Source organism: Diabrotica undecimpunctata, chromosome 2, assembly GCF_040954645.1.
Source record: "Diabrotica undecimpunctata isolate CICGRU chromosome 2, icDiaUnde3, whole genome shotgun sequence".
Taxonomy (NCBI): Eukaryota; Metazoa; Arthropoda; class Insecta; order Coleoptera; family Chrysomelidae; genus Diabrotica; species Diabrotica undecimpunctata.
The window spans coordinates 64,820,071-64,840,818 of NC_092804.1; the positions used below are offsets into that span (position 1 = coordinate 64,820,071).

At 31.8% G+C, this 20,748-nt stretch overlaps 1 protein-coding gene across 1 annotated transcript in view; it reads right to left on the minus strand.

The window, feature by feature from the left end:
• Nucleotides 1-4,455, minus strand: part of LOC140434632 (voltage-dependent calcium channel gamma-5 subunit-like) — a 1,250,929-nt gene extending 1,246,474 nt beyond the window's left edge. The window contains exon 1 of the mRNA XM_072523038.1: nucleotides 4,269-4,455. The gene's annotated coding sequence lies outside the window, so the exon portion shown is untranslated. The remainder of the gene's footprint in view (nucleotides 1-4,268) is intronic.
• Between the last annotated feature and the right edge of the window lie 16,293 nt (nucleotides 4,456-20,748).

A 20,748-nucleotide genomic window follows, 5' to 3' on the forward strand; every position in this document is an offset into this window, starting at 1 on the left:
AGCCATCCTACTGATTTAATAATCTCTCTTTATATAATCCATACTTAACCGTAGGTTCAGACTGAGAAGTATTGTCTTATATATACGAGATATATATATATATATATATATATATATATATATATATATATATATATATATATATATATATATATATATTTATATATATATATATATATATATATATATATATATATATATATATATATTTATATATATATACTTAATCTCTCACAATGGTTACGAATCTCAACAATATCCAAATATTAAAAATTTACTTCAAAATGGAAAACAAGCAACTCAATATATTGACAGCCATGTATCTAGCTTCCAATCATCAAATAATATTGACGAAAATATTAAATTACTAAATGGCATAATATTATACATTTTAAACTGGACGACTCTACAATGATATTGCCAATATTGGTGCGTTGCGTTCCTCTGATGATTTTCAATTTAAATTTAAATTATACGCTATATTCTTCTTTTTCTTTTTCCACTGAGCTATATATGTCTAATTTTGGAATAGATGGATGAGTAGCAAATTTAGTGTAGTTCAGAATAGGTAACTAAGTTTATACTTAGACCCTTTGGCAGTATTAAACTATCTAAATGTCTATTTAATAGATGGATATTTAAATTGACAAACATATTATTTCCAAGTAGAAGTTGATTTCATGTAATCAAATGAACTATCTTATAATAAAGTCGTCCCAGGAACGCAACTCAGAAATATTGGCAAAAGCGTTTAAAGTCGTCTACTTTAAAATGTATAATATATTTCTGCATTATCAATATAAATGAGTCACATAAAGTTAAATTATTAGAACAATTTTTCATCAAGTAACAAAAACAAAATTTGTTTAATTTCTTAATGTTTGTATTTTGAAAACTATTTCCGAAGTGGAAATTAAAACGTCAATAATCATATTTTAAACTTCAATTATGGCTTATTCATATTAAAATAGCCTTATAGGCGATCGCATGGATAAAGAAATAATAATCTTTGGAGAGTTCCTTGGAGGTAGGACTAAAGATTAATAGGAACAAGACACAAATAATCACTAATCTGGTGCTAAATCAAAATATTGCTGTTGATGGAAGGGATATTGTGCAGACTACATCATATAAGTACTTAAGACATGAAATTCGGTTGGGCAGAGATAACCAGACATGTGAGCGCACACGTCGCATGAGATTAGCCTGGGCAGTGTTTGGTAAATTAAACTATGTATTTAAATCGGATCTACCCATATGCCTCAAAAGGAAAATCTTTGACCAATGTGTGTTACCTGTACTCACTTATGAAGCGGAAACATGAACACTCACAAAAAAGGTATTTAATTCGCGTGACTAAGATGGCTATGAAGCGGCAGATGTTGGGTGTTTCTCTGAGATACCGAATACCAAACTACGAAATACATCGTAAAACAAAAAGAACAGATGCTATCGAAAAAGTCGCGTCGTTAAAATGGAATTGGGCAGGACACGTCGCCAGGTTATGAGACAACCAATGGACAGAACATATTTTAGAGTGGAGACCAAGACAAAAAGCAATACGGAGCAGACGGCGCCCACCAACTAGATGGACTGACGAGATGAAGAATAACTGGAGCCAAGCCGCACAAGACAAAGATAGATGGAAAGACCTGAGGGAGACCTATGTACAGTAGTGGACCATACAGGTTGATGATGATGATATTAAAATATTAATTTCTTTAAGATGACCCAAGAAAATAGTTTCAGAATAAAATTCCATAGTGACTGGTCAATGAAAATGATAAATTTTATTAGTCTCAAGAGAATCGTGAAAGAAAGAAATATCGCGCAACGTTTATTAACTTGACAGATTTATAGAAACTGGCTTAATTTTTAGCAAAATACAAAAATTGGGTACCAATGCGGCAGTATTTAACTTTTTAATGCATTTTAATATTTGTCGATAGGAGACTCTAATCAAAAAAATATCGAATTTTTACTGTCGAGTTAATACACGCTTTATTTAAAAAATTGATTTCAAGCGCGTAACTGATATTAAAAATCGCCGGTTGCTTCATACGTTGTTTCTGAGAGGACAGGTTATTCTAAAGAAAAAGTGCTAATAAAGTATTTTGTTCAAAATTATATCATTTAATTCATTTCTTTCTACGGCGTATAGATTCTTTGATAAATCCATGTTTCCCCCTCTCCCAAAGGGCTTTTTTAAAGGTGACCCCAAGGGTAAGAGTGGCAAAGATTTTTTGGATACTTTTTAGTTTCAAAGTTGATATTCTCAGCAAAATACAGCTTGTACGTATGATGCTTAGAGTTTCAGTGGCATTTTCGTCTCTCAGAGTAGTAACGAAAGTCAAAAAAGAAAAACTTTTTTAGAATGGGGGAAAGGAAACAATAATAATATGTTACGCCGATGATGCCATAATAATAACGGATAATTAAGATAACCTGCAAAGAATATTTAAAAAGTCCGAAGATAATGGCGCCGCTCATTATAATGTGGTGATTTCAAGTCGATATTGATATCAGCGGAACCAAGAAGATGAAAACTAATTTCTAAATAGCAAAATAATAGAACGAGTGATAGAAATATAATGCTTGGGAAAACATTGTCGAGCTACGGAAAAGTGAGGGAAAAGGTAGAAAACAAGTGAATAAGGCGCAGAAAGTAGCAAGATGTCTAAACAACACAATATGTCGAAACAAATAACTTAAAATGAAATCAAAAACAAGGGTATATAAATTAAAAATAAGGCCAATAATGACGTATAAAGCGGAAACACGGGTGGATACCACCAAACCATAAAGAATATTGGAGACATCCGAAATGACAGTCTTACGAAAGATTAGAAACTAAAAGCTAAGAGATAGAGTTAGTCATAAGGAAATAAAAGCGAAAAGTGAAATAACGGAAATAAATCTGTGGACAAAAAGAAGAAAAAAAAATAAAATCAACAAATAGAAAAAATTACAGAAAACAAAACAGTAAGAAACAGATCGCTAATCGGAAGAAGGGCATTAGGATGTTCGAGAAACAAGTGGTTCGACAACATTAATTGAGGCTAAAAGCCAAAGTGAAACAGACATAAGCCTATTATTAGAGCAGGATAAAGTAAAAAATAAATCCAATGGTTAACTAGTCACAAGTCAACAAAACTTTTTGGGTCGTATATAACTTCCTGGCCGGTGTTTTTAACTGGTTTGTGTTTTACGGATTTATACATGGTGACCTAGAGTTATTTCTATATTTGTCATTTTAATGGCCAAGCGGGCCAGTGCACTAGTGTAAATAAGAGTCTAATCAAAGTCTAGTTAAATCGCACAAACCAGAAAAACAAAATTTTACACGACTTTTAACATGACTATCCAAACTGGATCTGCTACTTAAATAAGAATACGCCGGTGCATTGGGTCGCCCTACTTCTAAGTCGTACAGGAAGAAATGGTTGCTTACGACTCGGTGTTACTCGAAACCATGTCCACGCTAAAAAAACCGAGAAATAATAATAATCGAAATTATTGCTTTATAAAGTTTCATTTCCATATGCGGCCAACATTAAAAAACGCTAAGCACAATGATGAGTGAGCTTTCACCACATACACAGTATATTTTTTTAGAGAATATACAAACAGAAATAGCATCAAGCTATTAGTGAAAAGTATATATTGCAATGAATATAATAATTTGTATCTAAAGATCTATATTTTCCAGGTTTAAAGGAAAACAACTTACCAATTTATCTAAAAAGTAGGATGGTGAGAGGAATAGTTAACGACACCAAACTTAAGATATATTATGAAACAACGTATAATGTAAACGATACTAATACTTTGTGTAATTTTTTATATAACATTCCTAATACAATACTCTTATAAAATATACGTAAAAATTATAAAGTTTTAAAGACAATAGGAGTACCACACCCAACAATTTATTGGTGGCACTAATTTTATTTAAAAAAAATTATTGCTTTGAAATGTCGAAAATTAAATTCAAGCATATTAATAATGCCGAATATTTATTTTAATTGAATATAATGCGAATTATCAAGATAACCGAAACAAAAATTTACTGTTCAACAAACCTTTTTAAATAAATAGTAAAAAGTATAAGTTATACCTATAGATAATATATGTAAGTTATAATAAGTCTAAATTATCACGCATATTCAAAAAGTATTGTTTTTGTATTTAATAATTTTTAATTTGTTTATTACTAATTCAAACTAATTATTGTGTCACACGTTAAGCCAATTACTCTTGTTTATTACCTTTAGAAGAATCGATGTGTTTTATATTATTTTTAACTTATAAATCCTTCCACTATCCTAGTAGAACAATGCACCACAACAATCTGTTATTTTAAAATTCCGACAATGTTAAAAAACTTTAGATGTACTTTCCGGGTCGATTCACACTCCATCCACAAGCATTTCAATATCACATACACAAAGTCCGTCGACCACTAGCCGCAGAAAAAGAGACCGAAAACTTCTCGTCCACGGAGGATATGAATTTTCCGGAATCGTGCACCGCATTTCAATGTAGTAGGCGAGGAGGCGCGAAACAACTGACTCCCGAAAGCTCAAGCTCGCAGAATTAAGCTGAAAGCTCTGCGGTGTCAGCGCCGTCGCGTTCTCTTCTGCCATATATCAAGAGTGAGAACTTTTTGCTGGTCCAGTCAACAATTTGGAATGTCAAAGTGTTTGAAAAATTCCTATATTGCTGTTCGGGTCCGATGTACTTAAAAGGGATTTATTGAAGGTAGAGTTTCGGGTTTGTGTTATTGATTAAAGGATTTCGCGAAAAGGACGACTTCAGAACGACTGCCATGGTGATCAGAGAAGAGAAAGCCGAAAGGATTTGCTTTTACGAAGGCAGAAAGGTCAGCCGTGTTAAAGGTTAATGAATTATTTAGATTGGAACCTATCAATCACTCCCTAAACCAGCATATCTTAATAAACAAACTAGCGTTATTGATTGAGGTTACGACGGGTAATGAAAGGCCTGGCCAATCACGATGTAATCGTTTTTTTAGATTACTTCAATCTAACAGTTGATAATATACAAAAAAAAAGGTTAAAGCTGTCAACCTTGTATAATTTTTTATATATTTTAAAATAATAAAAATACAACATAGTCCCAGGCCCTGGTTAGTTTATAATATTATATATAGACATATTATTATTAATATTATAAGAGAATATTATATGAAATGATTACAAATAAAAATATTATAAACATATTTGTGTAGCTGCCAGAAAAACGAATGCAGCAAACTAAATATTATTAACCTATTAATAGTAACCTTCAATGACACGAAAGGGAGTCCTAGGAAGATGATTTGGGATTCTTCCGGATGTTCGGCCTAGTCAGGTTGAGTCGTTAGTAGATTCTTGATTATGTTGTATACTGACTAAGTATCCATTATTATACCTATCTACTCATGAATGGAATCAGATCAATTCACATATGCTGCAGACACTTAGTCTGTTATTCCGTTCCAATGGTTCAGTTTCATGGTACCAAATATTTAGCATCTATAGAGTATAATGATTATTAGGTTGTGGTGATGACCCATGAATTTGCCTGATTGTTTCACATTGGATATGCCAATATAAATCTGTTGTCCATTGTCGGATCAATTTAGGATAAAATGCATGCTACGATCATTTTTTCTGAGTAACTCTTATATCTAGTGTGGTTTTATATTACGGTCCATATTTTGGTTTATTGCGAATTGGTTACGAAATCTACTGATTGCTTCACCTTGGATATGCTCTAAAATAAATCTGTTGTCCATGGTTGGATCAATTTTGTATCGTTCATCCCATTCGTCATTATTTTAAAGATTTTTTATTTTTATTAGTTATTCAGTATAAGGTTTTAATAAACCTACTATAACTTGTGGGCATGAGTGCTTGTGTCATATTTAGTATATTGTATATTAGAACTACCCCTCTTGCATGGCTCATAATCTGTGGTTAAGTATAATCGGTCGAGTTGAATGCAAATGTGTGGAAGTTATTTGGTATATTCGGTTATATATTAGCAAGTTTTGTATTCATATATATGATTGGTATAGTGTTCTTGTTGACAATAATTTGGGGTTTATTTAAATCTACTCAATCAACTTGAACACAATTTTGGTTTTTAAAATGTCAGTCACGGATGGAAGATTCTGTGCATTTAATATTTTAGCTAGTGTGGTGTCCTGAAAACGCTATATTATTGGCTATTTTGTTCGCGTCTGTGATGGATCCCACAGTGTATGATTGGTTATTGATTTGTCTTAAATATCTATAGTTACACAAAAAAAAAATTGTTCTTAGGTCTTTTTTTTTTCTCCAAGTAAAGGGGGACTGTAACGATAATATTACTTTATCGTTACTGAGAAATTTAAAATAACTTAATTATGCCTGTAAGGTATGCAACCAACTATACATGTTATCGTATTATCAATTGTTTATCAATTGGTCAAACTGCTTACCTGCCGCTTCCGCTTAGCTTGTAACTGACGGAAGCCGACGATTTTAAAAGTGTAAGAGCTCACTTTATATCTAACCTTCGAACGGGTCAGAAGAGTGATCCTTCAACGACCAACGCCACGTGGTTCAAGTTATCAGAAAAAAATTTTAAGTTATTCAGAAGTGAATTTAAGTTAAAGAAGGCGTTTTTTTTAAATATTAGAAGTTTTGGGAAAAGAAGATTTTGGTTTAATTGTTGAAATATTGTTGCGTTGGTCATTGGAGGAAGAAGGAATATAAAGTCAATACAATAAAGATTATTTTGGATTTGGGGTAATAGCTTTCAGTTTAGTTTGGAGTTTTTTTTTGTTTTTCCCGGATATTGGAGTAGCGGTTCAGTTTGGTGCTAGAACAGTGGGCTTACAGCTTTCACCCGAACGAGTCCCAGCGGCGTAAGGCGTCCGGAAGAAGAACCTTCTCGGCTTGAGAGTAGACAGGTTTCTCTTTTTTACTGTTTTTTGTAATATCTTAAAAATAAGTTACTTAAATATTGTTTAAACTTTAGTGAGTGAACGAACCAAAACTTAAAAATAATTCTAGTCAATTTTCATAATTTATATTTGCGTATCATTATCTATATTACATTCAATTTTTTCTTAACATCATTTGCTTATTTTTTTTTGTCATTAAATATTTTAAATATATATATATGTATTAGTAATAACAGGGTAGGGGTGGATTTTAATACACTTTGTAAGGTCATTTGTGCACAATTTTGTATTTTTACAGCCCTACTGGTAACGTCACTGATTCATCTTGGATCTGTTCCTTTCTGAACAGACCAATTGAAATATATCTACAGGTTATCTGATTGGAATCAACTTAGAAATTGTCAAACTGATACATTGTGTTAAATATAGGGAGGGGTAATAATTGTTTGAATATATAAATAGGTTGGTTGTCAGTAAATTTTGTTTTAATTAATGAATAAAACTTCATAATAAAAGTTCATACTTTTCTAGCATATTAGAGGGTGTAAATATATTGTAAATAGGGATCAATAGGTTTTTGTATGATAGAGTATTTAAGTTAAATTGTACATTACGGTTTACAGGTTTTTCTATTTTATTATTATTAAATTGGGTTATAAGTAATAATCTGTTTTATTAAACAACCTTTTTTTTTAATAAGGTTATATCTAGTTACAGAACACATAGTTAGCAGCAGCAATAAAGTCACTAGGTGAAGTGTTTGTTAGACTAAGAGTCCAGTAAACATCTTCCCTGGCGCCCAAATCATTCTTCTCTCATATATTCCTGTTGTCAGTACTTACCCTTAGTTCGTTTTGGTTATTCTTATATTTCCTTAGTTAATATACATCTTTCCTATTCTTTACTGTTTTCTCAGGGCATGCAAATAGGCCTAACCCTACCTTGAGTATCAACTGGCCAGTCTCAAGCATACCCAGCTAGCCGAACTGCATTCAGTTTCAACTCTTATTTTAATTTAGTTTCAAACTTATCTTCACACTACTCTACAGATCTTATAACATCAAGGACATAGTCCCAAGGGATCTGCCTACTATATTTGTTACAGTAGCGCCCAAAGTGGAGCAATATAAATTTTGTTACAAGGTCAATACTCAAAAAGAGTCTAAACCAAGCTTTTGATGTGAATAACAAACATTACATCCAGATTTACAAATAGAATTTATGCTAGACTAAGCAATAACAACTGTAGTACAAAAATAAAAATGGTAGGAGCGATCATTCAAGTTTGTTTTGAAGATAAACGGATATCTGATTACTATTAAAAGCTCATAGAATCTATACTAAAACATATAAAAGCAGTAATTGCAACCAAAGGGGGACATATTTCCTACTAAATCGTGTAAGTTTATCTTTATAGATTTGTCAAAACATAATATTTTTTTTAATGAACTGTTTTTCATTAAAACAGCCTATGATTTCATTAAGTTACTCACTTCAGCCTTTTTACAGTTGGAGTTTTTACCTGCTACATATTATCTTTTTAATTTACTCCATACCAGTTTAATTGAATTTAATTCGCAGTGATATGGAGGTAATCGTTAACAATTTGACATAAGTGTATTCGGCTTCATCGACAAATTTATCTTTACTTCCTGCGTGCACTAATACAAATCGTGGACTACGAGCAGTGGGAGCTTTTATTCCTGCAGTCAAAGCACGAATAAATGCGTCCCGGTGTAATTGTACAGTACTGTCCACCAACACACTACTAACGCTGTGTCTGATATTTACCAACGATTCGTCAATATAAACTAGTTGTAATTTTCTTCGCCACACATGCGAATTTCGATGGCGTCACGACAAAAAGGCATAAGCGCCAAAATTTATAAATTTATGTTTTGGTATCAAAATAAAATACATTTTACGTCCTATCGACTATTAAAATGACACAGCTGTAAAAAATTCCAACTCGACTAAAACAAGCTCTGAATTTTCTAACCGCCAAACGAGTTTCTTAAAAGATGAGACACCGAAATCAGTAAGCGACAAAATCCGTAGTGGAAGGTGGTGCTTACGTCTTGGGTCTGAAAACGTGGTTATATCAATAAGGTAAACAATAATTTGAAATATTATTAATATTTAATGTTTTGTTAAGCGTTTAGTTAGATTATTTATCTTAAGAAATCATAATATACCATAAGAATCTACAATTTTACCGACTGTCGGTTAGGCCTTTTCAGAAAAAAATTTTTCGTTTATCTAACCGCCATTTGGCCATTTAAAATACACTATGACTTAGATTTGCCATAGAAAAGTTACTACTTAACCGACTTAAATAAGGTTTGAACCTAAATAAAATATATGTTGACTTTGTTGTATAGTTTTCTTTTTTTTAATTTTAAAGTTATATTTTGGTAGTAATATTATTTTAAAAAACTAACATTTGAATGGCGCTTACTTCTTTTTTTTTAATGGTTTTTAGAATGGTTTCTCGGGGGCACAAAATAATGAATCTTGCATTGCAATCCATTTGGGAAGATCAGAAAAGAAATGTGCAGGAATCCAGCGGAAATAATAAAAACCATGGTTCATTTTCCACTGAAAATGAGGTCCTCAATGAAGCGCTAAAGCATGATATTATTTTAGAGCCTGTACTAAAAGACCATAAACAAGAACTCCAAATGCCTAGTTCTGTTCTAGATGATGATACCATTTCAAGTCTAAATTTGAATATTGACAGCCGTTTATTTTCGAATATTGATGAACTGCAGAAGAAGAGACTGATTTATTAACCTGTGATAAAAAGCTTGTACCTTACTCAGATGGTGATGATACTGATGATAGTAGTAATAATGCCGCAATAGTATTTAGTTCATTAGTTGATGATAAGATAGGTTGTAATAATTTTATACAACAAAATGATTCTTTAAACTCCAAATCAGATTCATCATCCTTGACAGTATTTTTTAAAAATGAGACTGAAATTGACAGCATTAGTTCTAGCTCACTACGTTCTAGCTCATTAACTGGTTCAATTTTCTGTTATATCGGTTCTTCATTTCTATTAGTTTTTTTTGTTATTGATAAATGTTATTTCCTGTTATCAAATTTTGATTTGTATTTTATTTCTATTAGTTTTATAATACAACTTACTTAGTTATCAATGTAGAAAAAATGGTACGTTTTAATAGTTTTTGTTGTTTTTTACTTAATATAACATGATAATTATATTAACTTTTATTTTTGTATTTTTTTACACCAATATAACTCTAAGAAACTAGGAGGTATATTTTTTAAGAAAAATCCGTGGATTTTTCTAAGGATAGCGCTTCTGATTTCTTCTTCGTAGGTTTTATCTAGCTCTCTACATATTGTTTATTTCTTTGCTGGTTGCAATCCTATTAAAGAACTTTCTTCTCGTACAGCATAAATTGTTCTTTCGGAAATGCCTGTTTCTTGAGATAACTGTTTGATTACCGTTACAAGTCTATGGGTTCCTTGGTTTATTCGATAATTCACCAAATTCATTATCATCTGTTTTTTCCCAAAGTATTATGCATTTCCTTGCCAACGTTTTACAATATTCTCCATGGTATAATAACAAAAGTAACACAATGAGAATTTTTGATTAACAATTTAAAAGCATACATTAATAAATACAGATTTTATAAACATAATCTCTTACATATTTAATTATTTAATTCCAGAAAATCATAGTAATTATCAGAGTAATTTACTTAAATAAGCAAAGAAAATTAGAAAATGGATATTTAGTTAAATATGAATCGCAGGGTAATAAATGCTATATCGGTAATATCGTATAAATACGTTTCGTAGTATCTATGAATTAGTTAAAAATTATTAAAACCAAACACAGATTTTTAAAGCAAGGTGTTTGAGACTTCTGGAATATTCTATTTAGACGAACTTCCAGGTGTTTCCGTCTACTTAAACCGGCAACACTGAGCTCCAAGGTTCCATAAGATTTACATAGCCCCGTGCTGCTCGTACTGTAAAGTGAATGCGAAACGTGCTATAGTTGTGATATTTTTAAAAACTTTACTTAAGTGAAACATTGTAAACTTTAAATTAGTTATTTATGTCATTATTTTATTGTAGCATAGCTATACAGATCGCTTTTTAAGCCGAAAGCGCTAAGCTCGGAAATAATTGATTACAAACTTTAAAAATAATTTCTTTCCCATTCTTTGATTTGTCATAAGTGTGTACAAAAACAAATAAGTATTTTCATTTCTACTTCATTGTTGATGTCAGTCAGGACTTTTTTATAGCTATCGCAATGAAGTGTGTCCCGTCGAGATCAGGGTTTAGCTTAGTTTTGTCCACCAGTGTTGACGGTAAAAATTTTACTAAGTTTTATAATTTATACAATGACAAAAATTCTAACACAACTAACTACCTTAGACCACATCATAGTAAAATTACCTTGACACCAACTGTACCTGTCCCTAGTTATGTCGGAAGGTTTGATGGGGTAAGTTCGTGATAAAAATTAGCTTGCAAGTTCCTTTGCACTTTGTTAATTTACCGACAAATAGAGTTGAAGCGTTAGCCATAAATGAACAGTTTTGCCATATCACAGGGTTCTCAAACCCTAATTATTGTGGATAAAAACGGTATTTCACTTTTGGTTGATTCACGTTTTTATATTTTGTCTTTTTCTATTATATATTTTATATTTCTCTTCGCCGATGAAAAACGCCACTCCACGTTCTGTCAGATCGCACTTTTACGGTAGCTAGACCTAAGTAAGATCGCTAAACCTTATTGAAGTGTTCGCAATGTGGTATCTAACAAGGTTGTTTAAAATTTAATGGACCGACCATATTACAAATTAAGAAGTATTAAGTAAAGCTATCACCCAAAGAGAGCTTCTAAATAGCGAAAGGTTTTAAGACGCGACAAATTAAATCTTTTAAGAGCCATTTTAATGGGCAAAATTGAAGGTGCGAGTGGGCCAGGTTGCAAACGACACTCATGGGTCAGAGACATAAGAAACTCGTGTAACATATCTGATCGTACCAACTAGTGCTAAGTAGCATCAACGCCTACACGCTGCATAGCGTACAGCACCAGAAGAATATTTATATAAGTTTTTTTAACGATTTTTGAATAAAGTGTCTAAAAAACCCGTAATGTTTATTATAATTAGTAAAGGTTTATTCTCAAAAAAATATATTACTGAAAATAGTTTTAGTTTTAGAATTTCCGTTGATTTCCTTTATATTTTAATTAGAAAATGCAAAGACTACATTGATTGCTTATCGAATTTAAGAACACTTGGTACATCTGAGACTATCATAATAATATTCAAGACATGCATCGGTTACACCGTGTAAAAGGCAAATTCTGATAATATTACGACCGCTATTATCCACGTTTTATCCTTTAAAGTGTGTCTACTTTTATATTTTTAAACGAATGCTTACATATTGGATTGAATGTGCTTTTGAATCTGATTCTCCAACTACTAGTGTTATTACAACCGTTTTTCGAGAATGTTCATGTTCGTGTTTATGGTCCTTAGCTGATTGTTGTTGCATTCGCTTACGATATTTTTGCGGGTCTTTTTCAGTTTCTCCAATAATTGCCCTGTCGCTTGCACAGTACAAATTCCGCAGTGTTAAATGTTTGTATTTTCAAGTTGTGAAGAACATTAATCAATTTCAAATGTCGAACTGTTTGAAAAATTTCTCAAATGCCGCTTCAATACACTACTCCATTGAATGAGTTTCAAATGATGGTGTATTTTCTGAAACGTAGAGGAAAATTCGAATAAATTTAATGTTTGGAAAAGTCATAAAAACTGCACGACTGGTTTTATAAACAAACAAACAATATTTTATGTTAAAAAAAATAATATTTTATGACTAAAAAAATATATTTTATATCATTTTTATTGTATCAATAAAAATTGTACACTAACCCTTATATTTCTTAAATTTATTTAATACCTTAGTGTTTATTTTATAATTAACCCATATATGCCCGACGTAAACTAAATTGTACACCATAAACATAATTTTTGACTTATACATTGTGCGATTTTTTACTTTTGGTAACAGCTTAAATACTTTCAGTAAGTCTTAAACAACCATAAGGTGTAGTTGTGAATTGCTCGCTTTGTGATATCTGATAATAATTTTGCGGTAGTTTCATAATCGAAGTAACTATGTAAATATTTGTTAAATTTATGCAGAAAAAATATTTTCCACTTACCTCTATCCAAAGCATACATTTCCTGGCCTCATTGGAGGGAGCAAAAGTGACGTCATGGTTTGTCATCGATGAAATAACTTATTGTCCTAATATTAACTAATGACCTTGGTTTAAATCAATTGGCCAGCTTAAAATTTATTAAAATTATCATTTTCATAGATACAATCTCCTAGCTTTAGCTGAGATGCATTAATAAATACTAATAATAACTAATACTTAATGCTAAAAATAAATGCTTATACTAACTATATGTAAATATATTTTTTTCCACAGCGCTAAGACCTAAACCCGATTCAACACCTCGGAGGTTTAATCCCTCTTTGTCTTTTGTTTTTCATATATTATGTATTTTTTGTATATATTTTTTTATTGTATATAATTATTATATTCTAACCTTTTTTTTTAATATTTTTTTATTTACTTTTTTTATATTTTTTTATTTTATTTGTATTTATTTTTTTTTATTTATTTTTTTTTAATAATTTTTTTTTAATAATTATTTATTTATTTTTTTTGTTTGTTTTTTTTTAAATATCAATTTTCATATTTTTAGATGGTTATAAACAGTTTTGTAAAAATGTATATTATGTGTACAAGAATGGTACATAGAATGTACAAAGAATTGTAAATGAATGGCATTTAAATTGGTGGGGAGAGTAGCTCCTGCTATTAGTAGATTTTTGTATAACGTTTGGTCTAGCATCTGGAAGTTTGCACAATTGAAAATCACTTGTTCTAATGTACCCAACTCTCCGCAAGTACAGTTTTGAAAATTGACCAACCCTAGTTTATATTTGTAGGATGGATATATACCACGTTTGTTCCTTGCTTTGTTTAAGGTCTTAATGAAGTGCCGACTTGTAATACCGTAAAGCCACGGTTTTCTATGAATTTTTGGTTGAATATAATAAAATCTCATATCTGTCAATGAGATGTCATATTTCTGTTGCCACTGTTCCATTTGTTTTTTCTTAAACCATTGTCGTAGATTAGTGACTGGCATTAATGGTTCTGTCAAAGTTCTGTCGATCGGATAGCCAAGCGGGCTGGGCAGCTGGCTTCTCCTTCGCTTCACTGCGAGAGATGTCAGTTCGATCCCCAGCTCGGTGTACAGAAAACAAACAGGCTAACGCAGCAGTTTAAAATTCTAAATGAATCTGCGGCTTAGTCTAGAATATGCTGGTATCTGATCGGCCTATGGTGGAGCAGTATGGCAAGAGATAAGGGCTTGCGGCTCGGTGATACTCCTCCATAGATCCCTACCGGAAGGGCGTGCGCCACCTAAATACCGGGTATATATATATATATATATATATATATATATATATATATATATATATATATATATATATATATATATATATATATATATATATATATATACATATATATATATATATATATATATATATATATATATATATATATATATATATATATATATATATTAATGGTTCTTCTATCGTTTCCCCTGTTGTAGTAGCATCCTTTGTTAGTCTATCCACTATTTCATTTCCGTTAATTTTATAATGGGCCTTTATCCAAAATAAAGAAATTTGTTTACCTTTATTTGTAAGTGACTGGACCGCTTCTAAAACTCTTATAATCACTACCGATGAAGAGCTTGATAATGTAGTTTGTATTATTGTGTCGACCGAACTTTTGCTATCTGTTAATATAACAAACTTACTGTTGTGATGGGCATTAATATACCTTAAAGCCTAAAGAATTGCGATGAGCTCTGCAGTGTAAATAGACATTCGACTTGGAAGTTTGAATTTTTTGGATATGTTTTGATTTGAGTGGTAAAAAGCGCATCCAGCAGATTCGTCAAATTTGAACACATCTGTGTAAATACAGTCTGACTCGGGCCATCTTTTTAGAATTGTTTGGTTAATAAAAGCATTTATATTAAATGTATTTGCATGTGATTCAATATTTGGATAATATTAAACGATATGTAATTTTAATAGGTTATAATCACAATTATAGGAGGGAAGAATGACATTTCTGTAAAACTCGCTATTAAATTGAATTAGGTGCTGATAACTGTTTATCGGTTTTGGATAATTTTTACGTCGCCAGAAGGAACTATCTATCATGGAATTGAGTTCCTGTATTGTGTCAGATATTTTTTGTGCTATAAGTTTTGACATAAAAACGTCACACAAAAATTGTCGTCTAAGATATAAAGGAGGCTCTGTTGCTTCTATTTCTAAAATATTTATTGACTCTAAACTATGTATCATGGAATTGAGTTCCTGTATTGTGTCAGATATTTTTTGTGCTATGAGTTTTGACATAAAAACGTCACACAAAAATTGTCGTCTAAGATACAAAGGAGGCTTTGTTGCTTCTATTTCTAAAATATTTATTGGTGTGCTTTTTAAACATACAAGACAAAGTAGTAAAGACTTATTTTTTATTGTTTCCAATATCTTCAATTGAGTTAAACTTGAATTTCCATAGTCTATCACTGAACATAAATATATTAGCGCTCTGGGTCTGCTCCCCACTTTGTGTGACTAAAAGCTCTTAGTACATTGATTGTGTTTTCACATTTTTTTGACAAGTGATAAATATTTCCTTTCCAAAAGAGATTCTGACTCAAAATTATCATCATCATCATCACTGGCTCGACAACCCTTTTTGGGTCTTGGCCTGTTCCATGATTCTTCTCCATTCTGATCTGTTTCGTACTTTTTTTCTCCAGTTTTTTATTTTTAAGGTTGTTATATCATTTTCTATTTGTTCTAAGTATCTCAATTTCTGTCTTCCTCTTGTTCTTTTTCCTACTGGCATCTGTTTGAATATTTTGTTTGGTATTTCGCCTTCTTCCATTCTTTCTACATATCCTATCCAACTCAGCCGTCCTATTTTAATGAATGTTATAATATCCGGATACTGGTATATTTTGTATAGTTCAGAGTTGTATCGTCTTCGCCATATTCCGTTTTCTGACTCAAAATTATGCCAAGGTATTTAACTGATGTTATGTATGGAAAGGGAAATCTTGAAGTACCTGCCACTGAAATATTTTACTGATATTTTGACAGCATATCGTAATATCATAATCACTTCTTCTTTGACCTGGTCTAGTAACAAGGGTTGGTTCTCCGGTGTTTAAAAATACAAGATTTAATGAGTTTATTGCCTCTAATGGGTTTCTTCCTTCGAAATCTTCTAAATCTGATACAAAAGCCGGATGATGCGAATTAAAGTCCCCACCAATTATACATGGTTTTGGTATGCTATTAAAAAAATTAAGCAATTGTATCAGTGTTATTCTACTAAACGGTTTTATATAAATTGAAACAAGATAAACTTCTTTATATTGACCAATTCGAACACACACGCTTAGCCATAATCTTTTCCATTTGTAATAAATCTATCTCAGAAAAACTCATTTCATCTTTAACTAAAATTGCTACACCAGCTCTTCCATCTTCTCTATCTAAACGTGAACAATTGTAACCTACGAAATTATAATAAATGTTTGGTTTAAACGAAGTTTCTGAAAGAAGACCTACATTGATTTTATACTTGAGAGTAGATGATGAAGTAGATATTATAAATTACATTTATTTGAGACTGCCGATCTACAATTCCATTGTAGCATAGAAAATGTTTTATTTATGTCTGCGAACTTAGACCCGATTTATTGAAGAGTTTATACTTAATAATATTAACCACTTTAAACTGTTGTACATTTAAAATATTATCTTTATTTAAAGGCTTTAAAATATCCATAATCAATTCGAAAACTAATTTTATCGTTTCTGTTTCTGTAGCCTCATTTGTTTTACTAATATTTTTTCGATAGGATTCTTTACCTAAAATACTCCGATGTAACCTATCAATTTCGATTCGTTTCGTTATTTTGTTTACTTCTTCAATACAAGGATCGGGTGATTGAGTCTGGATCTTTTGATTGGATTTTTGTGAATAGTGTACTTATGAGAGTTCATGGGGTTAGGATGCGAAAAACCTGGAGAATATAGAAACGCTTGACTTGGAAGGGGTGAAAATGATTTTTGGGATGCTGAATCTATGGGTAATTGAGGATTTAATATTTTATTTTCACTAATAGTTGCATTTATATAGGATCTATCAGGAATTAATTGCGTCATTATATGTTAAATTCTTTTGGGACATGATATCTTTAATAGTTTTTTGCCTCAGATATTCAGGATATTATTGAAAATTTGTGGAAATGATCTCCCCTACATTAAAGACATTTATTTATTGGGTATTCCGTGCATTTGGGGGATAAATGTTTACCGTGACATTTGAAGCATCTAGATTTACCGCGACATTGTCCACCTACATGTCCGTAACGATAGCAATTATAACAAAAACTACTTTTTGTACAAATATTTCTACCTCTATTAATACTTTATTAATAACCACATATTTTGATAAATTTTGCGCTCTAAAAGTCACAATAACGCTTTTAGTTGGAACATAAACCGTAGTGTTACTTTCAACAATTTTTTTTTAGTCTTTTGAATTCAACTACCGTGAATTTACAATGATAATCGTGTGCTTTAATTTTATCTTTTAGATCCTCGACTGAAAAGCTTTATCAATATCTCCCAAAATCCACTGGGACGATAAATAATAAATTTGGGTATATAAGCCTCACGTTTATGTTCAATACAACTTTTTGATTTATTTTGGTCTACTAGAAAATTAGCCCACTTAGATTCTACAAAAACTACTTTTACTCAATTTTTTCCTGTCAAATCAAGTTTTTTTATTTTATTGTCCAGTTCCGGTCCATTTTTTAATATTATTTCACCAACCTTAATTGTATTTAAATGTGAATCATTTTTGTTTTCAATTACGACCTCAAAAGGACCTGTATCGGTTTGTAAATATTTATAGTTAATTCGAGTATTAATGTTATTTAAATACGACGAGTTTTTGTTTGCCATCGATAAATTGTCTTTTTCAGGTGAAATATATATATTTTTATCTATTTTTGTCGTTATTTGTTAAATTTACGAAAAAATCTCCTATATTAATCTGATAGATACTTACGTTTGGGATGCTATTACTATTTTTTTTATATTATTATTAATTAAAACCGTCATTATAGTCGGTACCGCTGACGCAGTACAAAGCAGATGGGTTGAGCACTTCAAAGAACTACTTGGTACCGAAGTGGAAAATGATGCGTCACCCCAAAAACCAAGAAATAACACTCACGTAGAACCTCCTTCAATATTTGAAGTGAAAGACGCAATCACACGACTCAAAAATTGCAAGTCCCCAGGAGTGGATTGTATCCCCGCAGAGCTCATAAAACATGGAGGTAACAGCATTATGCACCAAATTCACAACATAATAGTCAAAGTCTGGGAAGAAGAACAAATGCCAGAGGAATGGTGCACTAGAATCATATGTCCACTGCACAAAAAGGGAGATTTGTTGGAATGTAAAAATTATAGGGGTATAACTCTTCTGAATACAATGTACAAAATATTCTCCAACACCCTGTACAGCCGTTTAAGTACGTACGTGGAAGAAATCCTTGGTGAGTATCAAAGCGGTTTTAGGCCAGGTATGTCAACAATTGACCAGATTTTTGTGCTACGTCAAATCTTAGAAAAAACCAATGAATTTAATATTGACACGTTCCATCTCTTTGTGGACTTTAAGTCGGCGTATGATAGCGTCCTAAGAGGTAAATTATACGAAGCCATGAATAAACTTAACATTCCCCATAAATTAATAAGGCTCGTAAAAACAACTATGAGTTAAGTGATCTGCAGAGTGCAAATACAAGGCGATATCATCAAGGCGTCACAAGCGTTTGAAACATATGCAGGGTTAAGGCAGGGAGACGCGCTGGCGTGCCTTCTCTTTAATATAGCGTTAGAAAAGACTATAAGAGATGCCGAGTTACACAATAGGGGAACAATCTTTAATAAATCAACGCAGATTATGGCTTACGCTGACGATCTGGATTTGATCGCACGTACTACACGAGGACTTAAAGAGATGACTTCCACCTTCTTGATAGCCCCAAAAAATATGGGCCTTAAGATAAACGAGGAAAAAACCAAAATGTTAGCATCTATTTCAAATAACAGAGATAGAGCTAGAAACGCCGAAGAAAACTTCAGTATAGACCAATATAATTTTGAGGTAGTAAATAAGTTTCCTCCATTGAGGAGAGGGCACTTTAAGAAGAAGAAATAAGTTTACATATTTGGGTTCTCTCATAACAAACGATAATGACACATCTGAAGAAGTAAAACGGAGGGTACTGCTAGCAAACAAATGTTATTTTGAACTAAGCAAGCAGCTAAAAAACAGAAATTTAAGCCAGAAAACCAAACTAATGATATATAGAACACTCATCCTACCAGTGCTGACATATGGGTCAGAAACATGGACCATCTCCAAAACAGACGCAAATCTTCTGCTCGTCTTCGAAAGGAAGATACTAAGAAGAATAATGGGCGCATTCTGTGAGAATGGTATTTGGAGAAGGCGATATAATTTCGAATTGTACGAGAAGTATAAAAAAATAGTAAATGGTAGAGATGTAATATCCTTCATAAAAATAGGTAGGCTTAGATGGGCTGGACATGTGTCAAGAGCAAATGAAAATTACCCACCCAGACGAACTCTATTATCGGTCCCAGTGGGAAATAGGAGTAGAGGCAGACCACGGCTGAGATGGAGGGACGCTGTGGACGAGGACGCAAGGAAAATCGGCGCGGCAAATTGGCAACGGTTGGCGATGAACAAAAACGACTGGCGAAATAGACTGGGGAAGGTCAAGGCTCAACTAGAGCTGTAGCACCACTGATGATGATGATTAATTAAAACCTCCGATGTTATCTCCATAATAATATGATTCTAGTCTTCTCCCGGATCGGGCGGATCACCGTCCCAGTGTTTGATCATCTTAAATTAATCACTTCAATCAATCACTCAAACTGTTTGTTTTTAAACTAAAAATATAAACTATCTAACTATAATATCGTAGCGTTTTTATCATTATCGACCCTAAAACGCGTCTGTACACTTCGAAATACGAACCAGAACTGTTCTATTACTTGAATCTTTAGAAATTCACGAGGAACTTTGAAAAGTGTATTTCAACTTTTTGAATATTTATTTAATAAATATTTCTTTAATTTAAAAACCAGTAAGTATGACGTACAAAATGAAATAACTTATTGACGCCCTATACCATATTCTATTACGCATATACGTATAGCATATACATTTTAACGTTTATTTATAGAACACCCTATACTTTGTAAAATGGTAAAAAACAGTAAATTGTTATTTTGATTTAAAAAATTTTAAATTAATAATTTGACTTCAATTCATAGATTTATGCAGTTTTCGAATTCATGATTTTAAATTTTATAGCATCCTATGGTCGATTAACAGATTCGTAGTTTCAAAGTGTGTACACATACACAGGGCAACATACACATACACAATATACAGGGTGGTCCTTAAGTAATTGTACAAAAAGAAACAGTAGATTCTACACTTTAAAATATTACGATTTTGTTAATTTTTTG